This window comes from Oncorhynchus mykiss, chromosome 11 (genome assembly GCF_013265735.2).
Source record: "Oncorhynchus mykiss isolate Arlee chromosome 11, USDA_OmykA_1.1, whole genome shotgun sequence".
Classification (NCBI taxonomy): Eukaryota; Metazoa; Chordata; class Actinopteri; order Salmoniformes; family Salmonidae; genus Oncorhynchus; species Oncorhynchus mykiss.
The window spans coordinates 46,485,416-46,509,171 of record NC_048575.1 but is presented as its reverse complement, the minus strand read 5'-3'; the positions used below and the strand labels follow the sequence as shown (position 1 = coordinate 46,509,171).

Below are 23,756 nucleotides of genomic sequence, written 5' to 3'. Positions count from 1 at the left end.
GAGAGAAGGGAATGAAGAAAGAATCAGAACAGAAGAAGCAAAACTTCACGGGCATGGAAGTCTGTGAAGCTCAGTAGCAGGCTGGGACAAGGACTGGCTCGATGCCGCCTACAACTGCCTGTCTTCTTAGGAACTCTGTGACAAAGAGTTCAAACAGGTTTGAGGAAGGAGGATCCAAACTGACGCTTTCAAACATGGCATCTGCTCTAGCGTGACTTCTGTCTATTAGATACACATCTTTCTAACTAACACAAAGTGCCTTCAGAAAGTATTCACACCCCTTAACTTTTTCCACATTTTGTTGTGTTACAGCCTGAATTTAAAATGTATTAAATATAAGGTTTTTTTGTCACTGGCCCACACACAATACCCCATAATGTCAAAGTAGAATAACGTCTTTGATTTATTTGACTAATTAATAAAAAATGAAAATCTGTAATGTCTTCAGTCAATACAGAGCATTCGGAATTTATTCAGGCCCTTTGACTTTTTCCACATTTTGTATCGTTACAGCCGTATTCTAAAACGGATTATAGTGTTTTTTTCCTTCATCAATCTACACACAATACCCCATAATGACAAAGCAAAAACAGGTTTTTAGACATTTTTGCACATTTATTAAAAATACAAAACGGAACTATCACCAGTGGTAAAGTATCAATTGTGATACTTGAGTAAAAGTATAGATACCTTAATAGAAAATTACTCAAGTAAAAGTTAGTCACCCAGTAAAATACTACTTGAGTAAAAGTCTAAAAGTATTTGGCTCTAAATATACTTAAGTATCAAAAGTAAAAGTATAAATAATTTCTAATTCCTTAAAATGCACTGATAGCCAGGGGGAACACTCATTTACAAATTACGCATTTGTGTTTAGTAAGTTTGCCAGATCAGAGGCAGTAGGGATGACCACGTGTTATCTTGATAAGTGCATGAATTGGACCATTTTCCTGTCAGCTTAGCATTCAATACATAACGAGTACTTTTGGGTGTCAGGGAAAATGTATGGAGTAATAACTACATTATTTTCTTTAGGAACGTAGTGAAGTAAATGTTGTCAAAAAAATAAATAGTAAAGTAAAGCACAGATACCGAATAAAAGTACTTAAGTAGTACTTTGAAGTATTTATACTTACGTACTTTACATCACTGAATAGAACATTTACATAAGCATTCAGACTCTTTACTCAGTACTTTGTTTAAGCACCTTTGGCAGCGATTACAGCCTCGAGTCTTCTTGGGTATGACGCTACAAGCTTGGCACACCGGTATTTGGGGAGTTTCTCCAATTCTTCTCTGCAGATCATCTCAAGCTCTGTCACGTTGGATGGGGAGCGTCGCTGCACATCTATTTTCAGGTCTCTCCAGAGATGTTTGATCGGGTTCAAGTCCAAGCTCTGGCTGGGCCACTCAAGGACATTCAGAGACTTGTCCTGAAGCCACTCCTATGTTGTCTTGGCTATGTCCTTAAGGTCATTTTCCTGTTGGAAGGTGAACCTTCGCCCCAGTCTGAGGTCCTGAGTGCTTATGCAAACTCCAAAGCGGCTGTCATGTGCCTTTTACTGAGGATTGGATTCCGTCTGGCCACTCTACCATGAAGGCCTGATTGGTGGAGTGCTGCAGAGATGGTTGTCCTTCTGGAAGGTTCTCACATTTCCACAGAGGAATTCTGGAGCTCTGTCAAAGTGACCATCGAGTTCTTGGTCACCTCCCTGATCAAGGCCCTTCTCCCCCGATTGCTCAGTTTGGCCGGGCGATCAGCTCTAGGAAGAGTCTTGGTGGTTCCAAACTTCTTCTAAAGAACGATGGAGGACACTGTGTTCTTGGGTATATGTTCTCATATACCCTTCCCCGTATATGCCTCTTGACACAATCCTGTCTCAGAGCTCTACGGACAATTCCTTCGTCCTCATGGCTTGGTTTTTGCTCTGACATGCACTGTCAACTGTGGGACCTTATATAGACAGGTGTGTGGCTTTCCAAATCATGTCCAATCAATTGAATTTACCACAGGTGGACTCCAATCAAGTTTTAGAAACAACTTTTTCCTCTGTAATGAATACGCTATTGTCCAGTTGGAATATTATTGAAGATTTATTATAAAAAGACCCTAAGGATTGATTGTAAACATCGTTTGACATGTTTCTACAATCTGTAATGGAACTCTTGACTTTTCGTCTGGATTTTGCGCTCGCGCTCTAACAAAATGGAAGTATTTGGACATAAATATGGACGTAATCGAACAAAACAAACATTTCTTGTGGAAGTCCTGGGAGTGCATTCCGACAAAGATCAGCAAAGGTAAGTGAAGATTTATAATGCTATTTATGACTTTTGTTGACTCCACAACTTGGCGGGTAACTGTATGGCTTGCTTTTGTGGCTGAACGCTGTTCTCAGATTATTGAATATTGTGCTTTTGCCGTAAAGCTTTTTTGAAATCTGACACAGCGGTTGCATTAAGAACAAGTTTATCTTTAATTCTATGTAAAACATGTATCTTTCATCAAAGTTTATGAGTATTTCTGTTATTTGATGTGGCTCTCTGCAATTTCTCCGGATGTTTTGGAGGCATTTCTGAACATGGCGCCAATGTAAACGGAGGTTTTTGGATACAAATATGAACTTGATCGAACAAAACATACATGTATTGTGTAACATTGAGTCCTGGGAGTGTCATCTGATGAAGATTGTCAAAGGTTAGTGATTCATTTTATTTGTATTTCTGCTTTTTGTGATACCTCTCTGTGGTTGGAAAATGGCTGAATGCTTTCTGTGACTAGTTGCTGACCTAACATAATGATATGTTCTGCTTTCGCCGAAAAGCCTTTTTAAAATCGGACACTGTGGTTGGATTAACGAGAAGTGCATCTTTAAAATGGTGCAAAATACTTGTATGGTTGAGGAATTTTAATTATGGGATTTCTGTTGTTTTGAATTTGGCGCCCTGCAATTTCACTGGCTGTTGGCGAGGTGGGACGCTAGCGTCCCGAACGATCCCAGAGAGGTTAAGGACTGGGGAGTTTTTCAGGATAAAAAATAAACGCAAAGGAGCTAAGCACAGGCAAAATCCTAGAGAAAAACCTGGTTCAGTCTGCTTTCCACCAGACACTGGGAGATGAATTCCCAGGACAATAACAGCACAGTAACCTATTGTCAGCAGGACAATAACATAAAACACAAGGCCAAATCTACACTGGAGTTGCTTACTCAGAAGACAGTGAATGTTTCTGAGTGGCCAAGTTACGGTTTTGACTAAAATCTACTTCAAAATCTTTTGAAAATAATAAATGGGCAAATTTTGCACAATCCAGGTGTGGGAAGCTCTTAGAGACTTACCCAGAAAGACAGCTGTAATCGCTGCCAAAGTTGATTCTAAAGTGTATTGACTCAGGGGTGTGAATACTTACAGAATTTGATATTTCTGGATTTCATTTTCAATACATTTGCTAGAATTTCCAAAAACAAGTTTTCACTTTGTCATTATGTGTATTGTGTGTGGACGGGTGAGAATGATTATTATTTTTATTCGATTTTGAATTCAGGCTGTAAAACAACTAAATGTGGAATAAGTCAAGGAGTATGAATACTTTCTGAAGGCACTGTACAGTACATACACACACACATACACTCCTGTGCCATGGTGATTGATAGCATTATCTCTGGACAGCAAAAAAATTGTAATCTTGAGAAACAGCAGTCTGTCTGTAGCAACTTAACATGCGACCGCTCTCGGAAACTGTCAGCAAAGGCCTGGGGGACCAAGATGTGTGTGTGTGTGTGTGTGTGTGTGTGTGTGTGTGAGAACAGGCAAATGGGTGGGGAGGGGGAGTGCCAACCCTGCATCAGGGCCAGTGACGGCACTAATCAATCTCCCCGTAGGCTATAAATCTCCAGCTCTATGACCATAAAGACCCAAATGCCTCACAGAATGTAAGTTATTGTGTGTATAAACTCTATCGCCTCATTCGTTGTAGACTAAACACAATGTAAAAACAGTAGATCAGAACCTCAAACTATAAGTAAGCCTATAATGTTTAAAGCATGTGTCTGTGTGCACCTATTTCCATACCCCATTTAAAAGGGACTTCAATCTTTTGTCTTGCCAATTCACCCTCTGAATGGCACACACACAATCCATGTTTCAATTGTCTCAAGGCTTAAAAAGTATTCTCTAACCTTTCTCCCCCCCTTAATCTACAATGATTAGAATTGGATTTAAAAACTGGTCGTGATTGGGAGTGCCATAGACAGGCGCACAATTGGCCCAGTGTCGTCCGGGTTAGGGTTTGACCGGAGTAGGCCGTGATTGTAAATAAGAATTTGTTCTTCACTGACTTGACTAGTTAAATACAGGTTAAATAACTAAAATTAAAAGTCACAACAATATGGATCAGAGCTTTCACCTGGGTTCACCTGGTCATTCTATGTCCTGGAAAGAGCAAGTGTGCCTAATGTTTTGTACACTCAGTGCATGTGTATATATATATATGTTTTTTAGTTTATACATTTTCAGGATGAAAAAACACTTTCAGTGTAAACTTAAACGACTAAAACTCAGATATAAAGTACATAAAAAAATATAATGGACCTACATATTTTTTTCTAACATAATCTTTGAGAATTGACAATCACCAAAAGAAAAGCTAAACAGTCAGGGAGAATTGAAAACTCCAAAAACACTTAATTTAGCAGCATTGATTTAGGTATTATGTTTAAGAAAAATAACATAGCTTTAGCCCATTGCAAAATGCATAGAATTTCAGCAAATTAGCTTTAAAACTGCAACATTTTCTGTAAGCTGCGTGTCAAAATGGGTAGAATTTCAAGAAATGATCTTTAAACTGCAAAAAATGTATCTTCACCGCCAAGATGGGGGGCCTCTAAATCTTTTTTATAAACAGTACCCGTCAAAAGTTTGGACACACCTTCTCATTCAAGGGTTTTAATTTTTTACTATTTTCTACATTGGAGAATAGTAAAGACATCAAAACTATGAAATAACACATATGGAATAATGTAGTAACCAAAAAAGTGTTAGAACAAATAAAAATGTATTTTGTATTTGAGATTCTTCAAAGTAGCCATGATGACAGCTTGCAGGCGCCCGACATGCCACAAGGAGTCACTAGAGCACAATGAGCCCCCCGGCCAAACACTCCCCTAACCCGGACGGCACTGGGCCAATTGTACGCCGACCCATAGGGCTCCCGGTCACTGCCGGCTGTGACACAGCTTGGGATCGAACCCCAGGCTGTAGTGGCGCCTTAGCACTGGGATGCAGTGCCTTAGACCGCTGCGCCACTCTAAAATGTTCTCTAGAATTCAGCCGCTCCGATCTCGCTGATTGCCACGCCCCATGACACGCCCACCATCTAAGCCCCTTTTTGATGGACAAAAAGCCCTGGCGTTCATGTGCTGTATGCATAGTCAAAGAAGACCTATTGATTGCAGTATGTGCATGCACGCACATGCCAGGTGCCCCTGAAAAGCCTACTAGTGTGTGCAGTGCCATTTCCCCTCTCTCTCTCACACACACAGTGAGGCAGGCCTGGCCCAAACACACAGGCACTTTGAGCTCATTACTGGCCATTCAAAGGCTAAAAGCCTCTCTCTGTGTCCTCTCAGCCCATTTATTAAAGGTCCAATGCAGCCGTTTTCATCTCAATATCAAATCATTTCTGGTAACAATTAAGTTAGCGCCGTGCATGCCCCTCCCACCTGAGGATGTATTTTTCAGCCATCTATTTCCTGTGTTTGAGTGGTGCAAAATCCACTTGTCACTCAAATCTCGCTGGATTGATATAGCTGTCACTTTACTCCTGTGGCTCTTTTTTGAGGCTCCAGTCTCCTCGGAGGCGTGGGTTCATATCCCACCGCTGCCACCAAATGTGAACTAGGTAACGTGGAGATGTGGTCTTAAGGGTAGATATTCAAGAGACTTTTTGAATAGTCCATCTGTACACGTTCTACAGACTGTCAGTAACATTTCAATTAACTTATAAACTAACTCTAGCTCTGATCCTTATCCTAACCCTAAACTTAACCCTTACCCTAATCCCAGCCCTAACTCTAACCCTTACTCTAAACCTTACCTTAACCGTACCCTTAGCAAGCAGTTGCTTATCAACAGATCGTCAGATGCTTATGAACAGATAGTATGACCATCATCTACAGATGGACTATCCAAATAAAGTGTGACTGAAGGTCTGGTGCAAAGGTGTCCATATTTCTCCACAGTGTTCAATAGTGATAGCTGGCAAAGATATTCACAACACATACGAGTAGACAATAGACTTACATCTCAAACAAAATAGCAAACCGCAGGTTAGGAGTGTACCTGGCTCAAACAGACTCCCAAATTACATTCTAAAGCAGAACTGAATTTCTATCCAAAACGAGCCCATATACTGTATACCCAAGGAAAATACCAACATTTATGGCAACATGACACCAACATCTGGCTAATACCGATGTATTAGCTGTATTAGTAGGTTTGGTAAGCAAGCCTACTACTGTTGTGTCGTCTGCAATCATCAAGTTTGCAGACTACACAACAGTAGTGGGCTTGATTACCAACGATGACGAGACAGCCTACAGGGAGGTGAGGGCTCTGGGAGAGTGGTGGGGGTGCAGTGGAGAAGGTTTCAAGTTCCTTGGTGTACACATCACTGACAAACTGAAATGGACCACCCACACAGACAGTGTGGTGAAGAAGGTGCATCAGAGCCTCTTCAACCTCAGGAGGCTAAAGAAATGTGGCTTGTCACCTAAAAACCTCACAAACTTTTACAGATGCATAATTGAAAACATCCTGTCGAGCTGTATCACCGCCTGGCACGGCAACTGCACCGCCCGTAACTGCAAGGCTCTCCAGAGAGGGGTGCGACCTGCCCAACGCATTAGCGGGGGCAAACATACTGACTCGACTCTAGCCACTTTAATAATGGAAAAATTGATGTAATAAATGTATCACTAGCCACTTTAAACAATGCCACTTTATATAATGTTTACATACCCTACATTACTCATCTCATATGTATATACTGTTTTCTATACTATTCTACAGTATCTCATTCACTTAATAATGTTTACATATCTTGCATTACTCATGTCATATGTATATACTGTATTCTATTCTACTTTATCTTAGTCCGGTCTGCTCTGACATCGCTCATCCATATGTACAGTGCCTTGCGAAAGTATTCGGCCCCCTTGAACTTTGCGACCTTTTGCCACATTTCAGGCTTCAAACATAAAGATATAAAACTGTATTTTTTTGTGAAGAATCAACAACAAGTGGGACACAATCATGAAGTGGAACGACATTTATTGGATATTTCAAACTTTTTTAACAAATCAAAAACTGAAAAATTGGGCGTGCAAAATTATTCAGCCCCCTTAAGTTAATACTTTGTAACGCCACCTTTTGCTGCGATTACAGCTGTAAGTCGCTTGGGGTATGTCTCTATCAGTTTTGCACATCGAGAGACTGAAATTTTTTCCCAGTCCCCCTTGCAAAACAGCTCGAGCTCAGTGAGGTTGGATGGAGAGCATTTGTGAACAGCAGTTTTCAGTTCTTTCCACAGACTCTCGATTGGATTCAGGTCTGGACTTTGACTTGGCCATTCTAACACCTGGATATGTTTATTTTTGAACCATTCCATTGTAGATTTTGCTTTATGTTTTGGATCATTGTCTTGTTGGAAGACGTCCCAGTCTCAGGTCTTTTGCAGACTCCATCAGGTTTTCTTCCAGAATGGTCCTGTATTTTGTTCCATCCATCTTCCCATCAATTTTAACCATCTTCCCTGTCCCTGCTGAAGAAAAGCAGGCCCAAACCATGATGCTGCCACCACCATGTTTGACAGTGGGGATGGTGTGTTCAGCTGTGTTGCTTTTACGCCAAACATAAAGTTTTGCATTGTTGCCAAAAAGTTCAATTTTGGTTTCATCTGACCACAGCACCTTCTTCCACATGTTTGGTGTGTCTCCCAGCTGGCTTGTGGCAAACTTTAAACGACACTTTTTATGGATATCTTTAAGAAATGGCTTTCTTCTTGCCACTCTTCCATAAAGGCCAGATTTGTGCAATATACGACTGATTGTTGTCCTATGGACAGAGTCTCCCACCTCAGCTGTAGATCTCTGCAGTTCATCCAGAGTGATCATGGGCCTCTTGGCTGCATCTCTGATCAGTATTCTCCTTGTATGAGCTGAAAGTTTAGAGGGACGGCCAGGTCTTGGTAGATTTGCAGTGGTCTGATACTCCTTCCATTTCAGTATTATCGCTTGCACAGTGCTCCTTGGGATGTTTAAAGCTTGGGAAATCTTTTTGTATCCAAATCCGGCTTTAAACTTCTTCACAACAGTATCTCGGACCTGCCTGGTGTGTTCCTTGTTCTTCATGATGCTCTCTGCGCTTTTAACGGACCTCTGAGACTATCACAGTGCAGGTGCATTTATACGGAGACTTGATTACACACAGGTGGATTGTATTTATCATCATTAGTCATTTAGATCATTCAGAGATCCTCACTGAACTTCTGGAGAGAGTTTGCTGCACTGAAAGTAAAGGGGCTGAATAATTTTGCACGCCCAATTTTTCAGTTTTTGATTTGTTAAAAAAGTTTGAAATATCCAATAAATGTCGTTCCACTTCATGATTGTGTCCCACTTGTTGTTGATTCTTCACAAAAAAATACAGTTTTATATCTTTATGTTTGAAGCCTAAAATGTGGCAAAAGGTCGCAAAGTTCAAGGGGGCCGAATACTTTCGCAAGGCACTGTATATAGTATTCATTAATTCCTACTTAGATTTGTGTGTTTTGTGTATATGTTATGTAATTTGTTAGATATTACTGCACTGTCGGAGCTAGAAGCACAAGCATGAAATATATTGTGTCCGAAACAGACATGAGCACTTCCATGTACACTGAATCATTAATGACAAATTCTGGTGTTTATGTCAAACAGTTTTTCTATAGGTCAGTCTTCTGTGATGTATGTAAAGTGTAATATTGGGATGCAAACTCAAAATGGAATAAATGTAAACTCTATATCTGGCATGGTACAGGTGTCTTCTTTTCTTTTAAGCCCATAACCATGCGTGTGAGGTGTATACTTTTGTTTCAAAGTAGATTTGTTTAACTCTACCAAGAATCACTCTGTGACCCTGATTTAGCCCACTGCAGTAAAAGGTTCAATTGGGCACACGTTAAATAACATCATGAACATGAATGGAACCAGTGAATGGCGTCCGGCAACCTAGTAGCATATAGTGGTGCGCGCGATCCTAGCGCACAACCCAAATGACAGACACACGGAACTCCAACAATTCGGGAAGTATGAACAAAGAAAAGCATTAACAGGCCAAAATAAACCGTTTCTATCTCGTGGTGTTATGATGATTCTGTGCACCGAAACAAAGTTTCATCCTTGAGTAGGCTTAGAGACGGGTAAATACCCCATTATTTGTATTTCTACTTTGGACATTCTTCCATTGCAAATCTACCATTCCAGTGTTTTACTTGCTATATTGTATTTACTTTGCCACCATGGCCTTTTTTTGCCTTTACCTCCCTTCTCACCTCATTTGCTCACATCGTATATAGACTTGTTTATACTGTATTATTGACTGTATGTTTGTTTTACTCCATGTGTAACTCTGTGTCGTTGTATGTGTCGAACTGCTTTGCTTTATCTTGGCCAGGTCGCAATTGTAAATGAGAACTTGTTCTCAACTTGCCTACCTGGTTAAATAAAGGTGAAATATATATATATTTTTTTTAAATAAAAAATAACCGCATGTATGTGTGGAAAGGAATATATTGTAATGAAATAGCAGGGAGCAGGTCTTGAACCCTCGACCTTCGAGCCCGAGGTCCGTCGCGCTATCGACTGCGCTTATAAACCCAGGGTCGTTACACTATGAACATACCTTTCCAAACAAACATTTTCCTACCGTACTGGGCATGAACTATAAACTGTATCTTACTGCTAACAAAGGAGCTAAATAATAATATAATATAATATATATAGTAATGTGCAGTATAATGTTTCTAGCAAAAAAAAAGGGGCAAATTGTATAAACGAAATTGAATGCACTCCCTTGCCTTTGCCTTTCGTTGTCTGGCAACGTGACACGATTGCTCTGGAGCTCTAAATTTACCGTAAATATCAGTATCACAGTAGCCACCAGTTTGTCGCAAACTATTCAACAACGCAATCAACTTTTCCAACATGAACTACTGTTGAATAATGCAACCAAACCATATTAGCTACACTCTTCAACCATTCACAAGCGTGTGCAGATCATTAAATGTTTATTTTGTCATTCTTACACGCACTGGCTGAATGTCGCTTGCATATAAATGTGGCTTGCATGACAATAAACACACCCAGGTAGCTATGCTAGCTAGCAATGTTAGTATATTAAACATAAACGTTTACCCCTCTCATATGAAAATGTAAAAGTACAGCTCCACCGTATTAAAGCTATCTTAGAACAAACCAGGCTTAGTTTTATCAATGCCATGAAGTCATTATATGAGGTAAACGCAAAATGCCGATTGAAAATGCTGATAATTCCCTTGGTGAGTTGATCAGCTTCTTGCATGGGTGGTGGCTCACGCTGTTACTGCAATTTCAGATGAATGAATATTCATTACAGTTATGTCTCTCGAGAATAAATATTAATTCTCATCAATGAGAATGGACCCTCGGATTATAGGAGGCGCGTCCCCCTGCACCCTGCACTTGTCTGCCTAGACAAGCATCCAACCAGGTTGGGAGAGCAACCTCAAGAAAGGGCCTTGTACGCTCCAAAAGTGGAAGCCATTGTAAAAGAGTAGTGTGCATGTGTGTTTGCGATCGTCTGTCTGTCTGTGCAGCCCTGGTGATGCCCCTCCCCCTTCCACCAGAGCAGTTCAGGTCTGGGAGCCTGGTGGCGGGCTGACTGGTAGTGGGCGTGCTTGGTGAACAGGGCGGGGCTTGGGCCTAATTGAATAGTGACCCACCGGCTCACTGTGGGACGCCCCATGCAGCGCTTTTAACAAGATGCTGTGTCTCCCCTGTTAATAGACCCAAACAAGTTAATCCAATCGACACACTCAAATCCCTTTCTTTTTTCTTTAACAAGGCACTGCCTCTACCCCGCTGATCCCCCAGCTCCCCCTCATGAATAGCGGGAGAATGAAAGGCCCCATTACCATTAGGAATGGCTGGCAGTAAACTCCCCTGCCCTTTAACTTTCCTCCACGCACAGCACTATACACGCACGCACACATTCACGCATACACACTAGTCTACGGTGGATAGGGCACACAATAGAAGAGCTACAGACCCCAATTTGGACACACAAACACAAAGGGAGAGGCTCCCATAGATCGCAGACACACACTGCACCAGCACACACAAGTATAAACAACACACACATACAAATCCTGAGAGGACATTTGCTGACAGGCACGCAAGCTGGGACATTAAATAAGGCATTGTTAACCAACCCGCACAGCTCCACTAACAAGAGACACCGATTCCCTAGAACAATACAGGCCCCTAGACACAGTCTATACTCAACAGTCCTGCACAACCCAATACACCAGCAAAACAAAACTGGCCCAACAAAAGGCCATTGTGTGCTAAAGCCTACAGGAACTATTTGGTAGGTGACACATTATTTATATAACACGTATGGAGAATGGTCAGTGCAGAAGGATCCATTCACTTCACTGTTAGTAATCACGGTCATTCGTAATACAGAATGACAATACTTACAAAGTCTTACCCTCTTCGACGGTAAGCACGCCGACCAGAAAGGAGCCGTTGTCACCAAACAGCCTAGTTTGGTTGCCTAAATACTAGGGCCCAGTTTCCCAATAGTGATGGAATTTAGGCTTACGGGTGTTTTAATGATGCATCTTTCCCACAGCGGCCGAAGACGCAACGCGCGTTTCCCAAAACACACAGAGAGAACCAAGTGCGTCGTTGGAGCATGTGTCGATACTGATAGGATCGAAAGAAAGGCCATGCTGCTCTCGGATCAGCTTTCTCAATTCAAATCTTACCTTAAGATTATAATTGTTTCACAATACTGAAGACGGATCAGCTCCTGGAGAGATATTACCACCTATGGCTGCAAATATTGATGGGGCTTACCCTATAAAAATGCACTAAATCACCGATTTGGCACATCATTGCTCACGTTAGGCTACGTTCTATTCGTAATCAACTTTGTTCTGAGGTTATCCGCGGTCAAGAGACGGATAAACCATATGATCCTAAGTTCAGGGGAGAACGTCTGTGTATAAAGTGTTGCGGAAGGGCAAAAAAAAACAAAAAGCATTAACAACGCATTTAGCTGTTCTACGAGTGGTCTGAGGCAGGCGTTTTAAAGTGCAACGTCAATAACAATGGTTTTGGGACACAGCTCGGAGATTTAACGATGCTCCTAAAAAAGGTTCCAAGGATTAACTTTGCTTTTGGGAAACCGGGCCTAGGTGAGTACCAGCTAAATCTGGGTTGTCAAATAAAATAAAGCAGTATCCTTTTGGTTCCATATTCCAGTCTGCATCAGTCTTTCAGTCATGGTCTGCTGTCAGTCTAAAAAGCAGTGAGTAGACTGCCATCTCGTATCACCACACGCTTGCATACACTAATGTCCGCCATGTCATAGCAATGAGTACTAATTGACTTCTGGGCTGACTGCGGTGTCTCTGTGCAGGGCTTGTTCTATCATTATTGCCTAATAAAAGGCCACCCAAATGAGACAACCGTGACACTCTGACCAAGCAACAACCCCTTTCCTACAGTTCACACATAGAAAATGCATACAGGTAGAACTATATACATACATACCTCTTAAAATGAGTGGATTTGGCTATTTCAGCCACACATGTTGCTGACGGGTGTATAAAATTAATCTCCATAGACAAAACATTGGGCCGTAGAATGGCCTTACTGAGGAGCTCAGTGACGTTCAACGTGACACTGTCATAGGATGCCACCTTTCCAACAAGTCGTTTCGTAACATTTCTGCCCTGCTTGAGCTGCCCCAGTCAACTGTAAGTGCTGTTATTGTGAAGTGGAAATGTCTAGGAGCAACAACGGCTAAGCCGCGAAGTGATAGTCCACATAAACTCACAGAACGGGACCGTCCTCGGTTGTAATCCTCACTACCGAGTTCGAAACTGCTTCTGGAAGCAACATCAGCACAAGAACTGTTCGTGGTGAAATGGGTTTCCATGGCCGAGGAGCCGCACATAAGCCTAAGATCCCCATGTTAAGTATGCCACCATTTGACTCTGGAGCAGTGGTGTCGCCCTCTCTGGAGTGAGGAATCACGCTTCACCATCTGGCAGTCTGGCGGACAAATCTGGGTTTGGCGGATACCACGAGAACGCTACCTGCCCCAATGCATAGTGCCAATAATGGTCTGGGCTGATTTTCATGGTTTGGGCTAGGCCCCTTAGTTCCAGTGAAGGGAAATCGTAACACTACAGCATACAATGACATTCTAGATAATTCGGTGCTTCCAACTTTGGGGAAGGCCCTTTCCTGTTTCAGCATGACAATGCCACCATGCACAAAGCGAGATCCATACAGAAATTGTTCGTCGAGATCGGTGTGGAAGAACTTGACTGGCCTGCACAGAGTCCTGGCCTCAACCCCATTGAACACCTTTGGGATGAATTGGAACGCCGACTGTGAGCCAGGCCTAATCGCCCAACCTCAGTGCCAGATCTCACTAATGCTCTTGTGGCTGAATGGAGAGGCAAGTCCCTCCAGCAAGGTTCCAGCATCTAGTGGAAAGCCTTCCAAGAAGAGCAGAGGCTGTTATAGCAGCAAAGGGGAGGACCAACACCATATTAACTCCCATGATTTTGGAATGAGATGTTCGATGAGCAGGTGTCCACATGCTTTTTGTCATGTAGTGTGTATTGGTGCTGCTGTTGGCCTGTAAGAAACAAAAATACAAGTATAGTCTGTCAGAGACGACAGAGGAAACACAGGAGCAAGTAGCACTTAGTCTCAGTGGTCCACTGCAAAGATGTGACTTCCCTGTGACGCCCCCCATGATGCTTCCAGCTCTTGACATGTCAGTGTGCCACTTCGATTGCTCCATCACCGACACCTCTGACCAACTAAGCACATGTTAAGACAACCACTCAAGTAGGACTTAATTACTGTTAAAAACGTACTTTAAAATTATGCCTATATGCAAGTAGTCATGGAACGGAATCTCCCCCATCTACCCTTCTCAATGCCTCGTCTCCAAAAAGTCTCCAAACCCTGGTCCAAAAAAACACTGAGAAGTTTCATATCCCAGGATGTGTGTGTGTCACAGATAGATCTATTCATCGATTAACACAACAACATGGTCTATTCTAATACACCCCCCCCCCCCCCCCACCACCACCCCCCCGAATATTCAAACACAGAGCGTCATCTTCATACGTTTTGTTCATTGTTTGTTGGTGCCATCGTTTCTCAGCTTGGCTCCGACAGATCAAAGAGAAGCCAACGTCAGTTTATGAAGAAACCAAACAGACAAATAGAGACAGAAATGGCGAAGCCTTCACGCACACAGACACCCACACACACACGCACACACACACGTCACATGCACGTTCGCACACAAAAGACTTCCGCCTGAAAAGATGCATGTCTGAAAATATATGTGTGGTGATTAATAAATCAATGGGATATAATTAAAAGGAAACATGATTTATTTCCTTGTTTCCTTCATGTTTAGTTCTGAACAAAAAAACACTCCGTGCTGGTATTTAGGTGACCCCCAGGGTCTGACTGGAGGGCGTCACAGATCAAATGGTGGCACAGAGTTATGAGGGCCTCTTCATATATTGACACTGATCGCATTCAATCAAACTGAGGGGTGACAGATTCCTTTACTTTTGTGCTGTTGGATTTGTCCACACAGCAAAACACAGTTCGAAACCCAGCAGGTGTTTTCCTCCTCACACTGAGTCCGGTTTTTAGACCTGAGACTAGCAACAGTTACAACAAAAAATGGACCGTTAAAAAAATAAATGGAATAATTGTAACTGTTGGACAATGGATGAAGATACTCAGCTCAGGCATTTTGGTGGGAATTAGGGTATTACATTTATTGTAAAACATCACTTTTTCCTTTCTTATAATGCACTCATATATACATGTTCTTAGTATACCAGTTATTTTTTTATACTTTCTGATAAAATAAAAAAAAAATGAGATGTGCCTCTTTTGCATATACCGTATACCGCATACCGTGTATTTGCGTACATTAATAAATGAATATAAAAAGGGAGGAACAGCGCTGCAACGACCAAAAATGTGCTCTGTCTAGGCTACTGCTTGATGAATTATTCATTACTGTTGTGGTCACGTTCTCTTGCATAACTCTACAAGTGTGTCAAGAGAAGGACACCCAGTGATTTAAACTAAAAACGCTTGGTTCTAGATGACACCTATCTAAACATACTTTACATTGTTTGTGAGATCAGACATAATATCACACTATTATCCCAGCGTTCATTTTCAGGAAGTTGCTTTCATTTCAGCACATCTAATTTGTAAACATTTCAACTGTATTAAATCATAACGCTTTTTTTTTTTCAAAAATCAATACCCGTCAAAACAAAAGTTATTTATTATCTTTATTGTGATGTAGGTGTCAAGACGCTATTGTTAAATCCCCGACCAAGCTTCAGTGCTCTTATAGATGCAACGGAAAGCCAATGTATTCAGCTGAGCCCATTGCAGCCATTACCGGAGTGTGTTTGACAGGTCATTACAAACGTTTCCGCGGTCGTTACATTAACGGAGAGAAACGAATGGTACAAGCAAGAGTGGGATAGAGTCGCCAGAGTAAAATGAAAGCAATCAATCCAGCGAGATTTAAATGACAAGTGGATTGTGCACCCCCTCAAACACAGGAAATACTGAGACTCTCAAAAACAGTCCTCCCTCTACTCTGTAATGCTGAGTAGAGACGCCACCAAGCTGTTACCACGGAACAAGGAAACATTTGATAGAGACCCATATGACAGGTAGACTTGTCTCTCTCAGGCTCACACAACACTGAGCTCTAAGACAAATCGGAGAGAACGAGTGTGTGGAAAGATGAACCGCAAATGTAGAGTGAGAGCGGCTGTCATCTAAAACAAAGAGGGAGAAAAAGGTGCGATGTTTCCCATGAGGATACTCTCCCATTAACACAGCCCTTGTACATACAAAAAGCCATCCCTTCTGGACTATGGGTCCTTTTGCACGGAGTGTGTGCTAATATAACCTTTTCCTCCTGCCTATATACAGTTGAAGTCGGAAGTTTACATACACCTCTGCCAAATACATTTCAACTCCATTTTTCACAATTCCTGAAATCCAATCCTAATAAAAATTCCCTGTCTTAGGTCAGTTAGTATCATCACTTTATTTAATGAATGTGAAATGTCAGAATAATAGTAGGGAGAATGATTTATTTCAGCTTTTATTTCTTTCATCACATTCCCAGTGGGTCAAAAGTTTACATACACTCAATTAGTATTTGGTAGCATTGCCTGAAACAATTTAAACGTGGGTCAAACATTTCGGGTAGCCTTCCACAAACTTCCCACAATAATTTGGGTGACTATTGGCCCATTCCTCCTGACAGAGCTGGTGTAACTGAGTCAGGTTTGTAAGGCCTCCTTTGCTCACACACACTTTTTTAGTTCTTCCCACAAATGTTCTATAGGATTGAGGTCAGGGCTTTGTGATGGCCACTCCAATACCTTGACTTTGTTATCCTTAAGTCATTTTGCCATAACTTTGGAAGTATGCTTTGGGTCATTGTCCATTTGGAAGACCCATTTGCGACCAAGCTTTAACTTCCTGACTGATGTCTTGAGATGTTGCTTCAATATATCCACATAATTTTCCATCCTCATGATGCTATCCATTTTGTGAAGTGCACGAGTCCCTCCTGCAGCAAAGCACCCCCACAACATGATGCTGCCACCACCGCGCTTCATGGTTGGGATGGTGTTCTTCGGCTTGCAAGTCCCCCCCCCCCTTTTCCTCCAAACATAATAATGGTCATTATGGCCAAACTGTTCTATTTTTGTTTCATCAGACCAGAGGACATTTCTCGAAAAAGTACGGTGCAGTTGCAAACCGTAGTCTGGCTTTTTTCTGGCGGTTTTGGAGCAGTGGCTTCTTCCTTGCTGAGTGGCCTTTCAGGTTATGTCGATATATGACTTGTTTTACTGTGGATATAGATACTTGTGTACCTGTTTCCTCCAGCATCTTCACAAAGTCCTTTGCTGTTGTTCTGGGATTGATTTGCACTTTTCCCACCAAAGTACGTTCATCTCTAGGAGACAGAACGCGTCTCCTTCCTGAGCGGTATGGCGGCTGTGTGGTCCCATGGTGTTTATACTTGAGTACTATTGTTTGTAGAGATGAACGTGGTACGTTTAGGCGTTTGGAAGTTGCTCCCAAGGATGAACCAGACTTGTGGAGGTTTACAATTTTATTTCTGAGGACTTGGCTGATTTCTTTTGATTTTCCCATGATGTCAAGCAAAAAGGCACTGAGTTTGAAGGTAGGCCTTGAAATACATCCACAGGTACACCTCCAATTGACTGAAATGATGTCAATTAGCCTATCAGAAGCTTCTAAAGCCATAACATCATTTTCTGGAATTTTCCACAATGTTTATAGGCACAGTCAACTTAGTGTATGTAAACTTCTGACCCACTGGAATTTTGATACAGTGAATTATAAGTGAAATAATCTGTCTGTAAACAATGTTGGAAAAAAGTACTTGCGTCACCCACAAAGTAGATGTCCTAACCGACTTGCCAAAACTATAGTTTGTTAAAAGGAAATGTGTGGAGTGTTTGAAAAAATGAGTTTTAAATGACTCCAACATAAGTGTATGTAAACTTCCGACTTCAACTGTACCTGCAAGGTCTTAGTTCATTTGTAGTTCAGTGATGAGAGTGAAAAACTGCCTGGGTCATAACGATTTTAAAATGGTGACCACTTTCCATGACAAAGGGAGTCTGATAAAGAGCCTTTTTATCAGCGAATGTGACCAGACATTTAGAGATAACAACACGGGCTGACAGATTATTAGTCTCTTTTCCTTCTCAAGAATTTGGAGAAGTTTGGTACACAGGGGGAAAGAAAGAAAGAGAGAGAGAAAGAGAGAGAGAGAGAGAAGGAACTTGGAAGTTGGCTGAAGTCGTCCCCTTCATTAACGTCGCTCGTGAAGTTCAAGCTCACAAAAGGCCCCTGAGACATCCATCTTCCTGTGGCCGCCTCTCCAGCAGATCAGTGGCTGCTGCTCCAGGTTGCATCACTGTGAGTTACAGCTGTGTGCCCAGGTGTGTCCTTCACTGGAGACAGGTAGTGTTGCCAAGACCCAGAAATTAGTGAAGATGGAGACCATTATACTCTTTTCCTCTCCCAGGAGAAATGGCAAGGGAGTGAATTCTATAAATTCCGGCATATTAATTCAATTTTAAACCACTCCAGAGTCTGACACCTTGCTGCAGGGCGAATATGAAGGAAGGGTGAGTGGCAGCATCTGTACCGCGTGACCTTTCTGAACACTGAAGTCCTTGACGTCACATACACGCGCAACAAAATCCCAATAACAACCTATCTCCTTTCTCTCTCCGAAACAAAACCAATTCTCACTCCTTATTCCTGACCTTAGCCATTACAACTGGGACCCTATCCATAATTAAACAGTAATCTAAAAACCCATTTTAGCTAGGTCGGTCGTTGTTCCTGCACCACCATGCCTCCCTCCCTCTCCTCCTTTTTTCTCCCTTTTTTTTTTGTTGAAGATCTAGTTGGAGAATCCATTAGCATGAGAAAGCAGCCTAGTAATTGTCTTCACCCCACTGAGTGATCCCTGGGTAGAGGATTAGCTAGAGAGAGCCCTGTTTCAACTCTGCACAGATGCTGCTGCCTCCTGCTCAAAACCACCACCCACTCCACATTAGATAAAGACTGCAGAGGATGATGCCGAGCGACCCGTGACTTCAAACAATATGAAATCAAAACACACAGGAAGGAAGTGCACCGCCCCCATCCTACACAAGTGTTGACCCCCTCAGCTTTTTCTAAATGTCCTATTTTTTTTTCAAAATCTACTAGCTAATATGCTTTTCTGTTGAAAATGGGGATTAGAGTATAGGCAGCTTAAACTTTTTTCTCTCTCTCTCTCGCTCTCTCTCCCTCTGTGGTGATATATGTGGGTTATTTAGAGCTGGATCTGCCTAAATCGCCCCCGTGGGCCACCCTGTCCGCCTCTAATCCGCCTGGCCTACTCATATGGAGGTGTCACAATTCTGGCTCACTTTCCCGGGGATAAGCACTTCAAACACGGCTGCCTCTTCTCCTGACCTTTCCACGGAGATGATCGATTCAGCCCGATTGGATTGATTCCACAAACAGGCAACCATAGAAAAACAAGGAATTTACCCCTGAGGCACAACTTAAAATCCATAAGCTTCGCTGGCTTTCAATTTTCGTTGGTGGTTTCAACCCAATTTCTCGAATATATATACATATTTATATACAATGAGTGTACAAAACATTAAGAACAACTTCCTAATATTGAGTTGCAACCACCTTTGCCCTCAGAACAGCCTCAATTCAGTAGGGCATGGACTTTAGAAGGTGTCGAAAGCGTTCCACAGGGATGCTGGCCCATGTTGACTCCAAATGCTTCCCACAGTTGAGTCAAGTTGGCTGAATGTCCTTAGGGTGGTGGACCATTCTTGATACACACGGGAAACTGTAGAGTGTGAAAAACCCAGCAGCGTTGCAGTTCTTGACACATTCAAACCGGTGCGCCTGGCACGTAAAACCATACCCAGTTCAATACATACACAATCCATGTCTCAAGACTTAAAAATCCTTAAGTCTTTCTTTAACCGGCTACACTGATTGAAGTGGATTATTATTTTTATTTTTTTATTTAACCTGTATTTAACTAGCCTAGAGATCCCTTTCAGTGGCGGTTTGGTATGGGAATTACGACACAGTCAAGATCTGCATCCCTTTACATGCCTTTACAACTTTAAACTCATAGCAAACAGGTCAGAGTGTTTTCAGACTGACCCAGTGGACATACAACCACAACACAACGTTTGCCTCAATGTTGACTCCAAGTCGTGGCCCTCAATGTATCATTGCGGAGTGTCAATGTGCCATTGCTGCCACTCAGCAATTATACATTATGAGCAGCACAACAGACAATAAAAGCTCTGTCGCTCCCGAGGGGAAAAAGCCATTCTGTTAGAGTTGTGCAGGCTTCCTGCTTTCACGCCTCTCTATGTGCACTTTACGCAGGGACAAGACGAAACAATCGGAAGAGAGCGAGAGCCAGAGAGACGGGGAGCTACAGGAGTAGAATACATCCCTCTAGAAAAAGGTTTCAGAAATCATTATATTTATAGCCCTACCACACAGAAGCAAACGCTATTGTTGAGTCTCCCCAAACCCAGGTTGTGTTCATTAGAGCACATTGTATCAAAATGTTTCAAAATGTGGGCCTAAGGAAAATAACAAGAAGCATTTGTTATTGGACAAGTTCAGATAGAACCTCCCCATTTCACCCAGTTTCGTAGCATTTTCTTCCATTTCTTGTCTGCTGAACATGACCTCAATGGGTGTTTGGTCTGAATAGACTGGCCAGTGAGCCCTGCCTCTGAGAGACTATTACTCTGTGCTAATCACATTTCATTTGAATAATGAGGAGATCGCACCCCTCCCTCCTGCCCAGTCCCTCTGCATCCTTCACTGGAGTCTCTGATACACTCATTCTAGTTTCATCTATAAAGCTCCTCTCATGCATTTTTTATCAAATCTATTACTTTAGGATTAAATTATAAAAAGACTGTCCTCCTTAAATTTTTAATAGTTTGCATAATTGGTATCAGGGCCCCGAATGCGAGCTAGAAAAATTCAGTACAGGACTAAAGGTCCGGAATTATCCAGACCAAGCCTACAGAGCACGGTCTTTACACAAACGACACATACACAAACTCTAGTAAAAATGAGTTTACCCATTTCTATACGAGATGGGTAAAGAGAAAGGGAGAGCGAGAGAGAGGATGGGGGTAGGAAACTGCAGTGACAGCATAGTGGTGAATAAATTGAAAAAGGCTCCCGTTGAAAATTGTCTATCACTCATGACAAACGATCTGATAGGGTGGAGCGCGGCAGCGGTTTCTCCTGGCGACACGTTCGTTCCCAATAGAGCTGTGAATAACCAGTCTATCGCCACAATGCTTAGCACCGGACCCGCCGTACAGTTAATAATGCATACGCTGGTGTGAAATAGATTCCTCCGGTTCAGATATGCAGTGGAGCTGCCACGGCACTAATTTGGAGAACAGTGACATGCCCAGATTTCCAAAGGGCGCTTTTGGTTTGAAGGATCTCTCACACACACACACACACACACACACACACAGGTGTGGAGAGGGTGCTGTTGGTGGTGTTTAACCCCAGTTTGAACTGACTGAAATTGCCTGGAGGAGCCGCAAAGTGGTTGGTGACTGTGGGGATTGGTGAGCACCTGCTAAGTAGCTACCGGGTGACCTCTTTTCCTGCCCCCGGCTGTCTTCTGTTCTTTCTGATACAGCCTCTCTCTTCCTCCCACAACCCAGCCGAAGGCTGCTCATGCCCCACTAAAGAGACTAAACAAATATACATTTCAATGAATCCTCGTAAATCAGCAGTGAAAAGACAGAGCGGGTGACATCAGCAGTTTTGTTAGCCTTAATGCTAACTAAGTCTAGTTTAACCTGCAAAGCAGTTTGGAGTGTTTCCCCCACACATTTCAGACATCCTTTGAAAGCTTGATCCAGACAGACTGAGCTGAATAGGCTGTGATGTGAAAGGGATAGATGCTAGAGATACACACACACACACACACACAGTGCCAACAATCCCACTGAGGGCAGCGTTTGTTTGAGGGACAAGGTGACCCTGTCGCTCGGGGGGCCTGTGAACAGACACAATGAAGGTCTCTCATCCTCCACGCACACATACACACACTCCCAGCCGGCTGCATCGGTCGGGGCCTGCGACGGGACGAGGGGGGGGGGGGTGACAACACCCCAACGCAGCAGTGTTAAACCCCTATTCAGAGACAGAGCCCCCCGAGATGGGCGCCTTTCAGATCTCGCACAGACGGTGTCAAATCCCTGCTTGCGACGCCCAGGCATGCAGCCGACAGATGGGGTGGCTATTGAGGGGTGGATCACCCTGGCAGAGGCGCCTTGGCTCCCCATCCATCCCCAGTGGAAACAATGGGGCGGCAGGTCAAGAGTGCTGTCTCAATGGGGAGGGGAGGTCAGGAGAGGTGGAGGATGCCTCTACACACACTACTGTTGGGCTATGCATCGCAACCCCTTTGAAAGTGAAAGAAATTCAAGATTTAGTGGTGGAGGGACAACTAGTGGCTGTGTGATCACATGATCACAGCGCTACTTGCGCTGGATTGCAGACATTGGTAGACTGAAGAGAGGCTGAATCTGGGACAGCAGTGTTTGTGTTGATTCTTATCTACTGCAAACAGGAACACAAAAAGAGGTCCCCTCACTGTGCGCTAACACACATCTGCCAGGTCAGGAGGAACATTGACATATACAGTCTCACAAAGGTAAACCTTCACTCTCTCTCTCTCACACACACACACACACACACACTTAATTAGGTATCCACAAAGAGCCAGGTTTGCATTAACTGCACTGGAAGTCATGAAAAAAATCAAGACAGCAAGACTTTCCAGGGGGTTAGTACAAAGCAAACTCATTATTAAGCCTGATCATGTGACAGCATTGTATCAACATTGAAAAAGACTCAACATTCTGTTAGTCTAACAGCGATATTTCTGCAGATCAAGTGAACATTTACACCACATATACATGTACCACATTAGAATTCTGCAAGAATGGAATAGTTCAGACTAGTGCTTTACGTCATGGGTTATATTGTTCTGAACTCTATACGTGTCTCATTATTAATGTATTGATTGACAGTGTTTTTCAGAATAGAAGACTATGAATAGCTCCGCACGCAGACAGAGGGAGAGAGACCACAGAGCATGACAGTAGTGGTTGACCAGAGGACCAGAGGGGGAAAGCCAATCCAACCCCATTGACCAGGACTGGGGCGTGGGGGTCTGGTTTAGGGAGCGCGGGAGAGAGCCAAAGAGGGAGGGAGATGGGGTTGGCCTGACCCAGACCTGGGTGTCTTAGTCAGCCCAGCCAGGCCGTCTGGAGCTGAGCTGGGCCTGTCTGATCAGGTTTCTAATGAGACCACAACCAGGGAGCACCCGACCAAACTGGCCAGGAGGGGAGGGGAGGGCATGGGAGACAAGGACACAAGTGCCCTGATAGCGTCTAGTATCTTCATACAAGACCCACCATATCTCATAGAACAGCAACTCTAGCTGCTGTATATTTATGTTATTTATGTGTATATTTCCACATCATCCATTCTTAAATGAAGTGGGATTTAGTAGCAGTGCACACAGAGGCTTTCATGACAAATTAAAGTGTCAAGAAGGCTTTTCCTTGAAAGGGGTAGTAATCTGGACTCACTGTTAGGAAAATTAATAACAATTACATGAAATAGTAACCCACACAAAACAAAATAACCCTTAGCAACCATAAAAAAGAATTGTGATGTAGACAACATGGGACCAGCTATGATCTCCACAGAGATGAATGTAGGTTAGGA

The 23,756-nt window shown here is 42.8% G+C and overlaps 1 protein-coding gene across 2 annotated transcripts in view; it reads right to left on the bottom strand.

Moving 5' to 3' along the window:
• LOC110535764 (protein FAM222A) overlaps positions 1–23,756 on the bottom strand; it is an 81,701-nt gene that overhangs the window by 32,820 nt on the left and 25,125 nt on the right. The gene's annotated exons all lie outside the window — the stretch shown is intronic.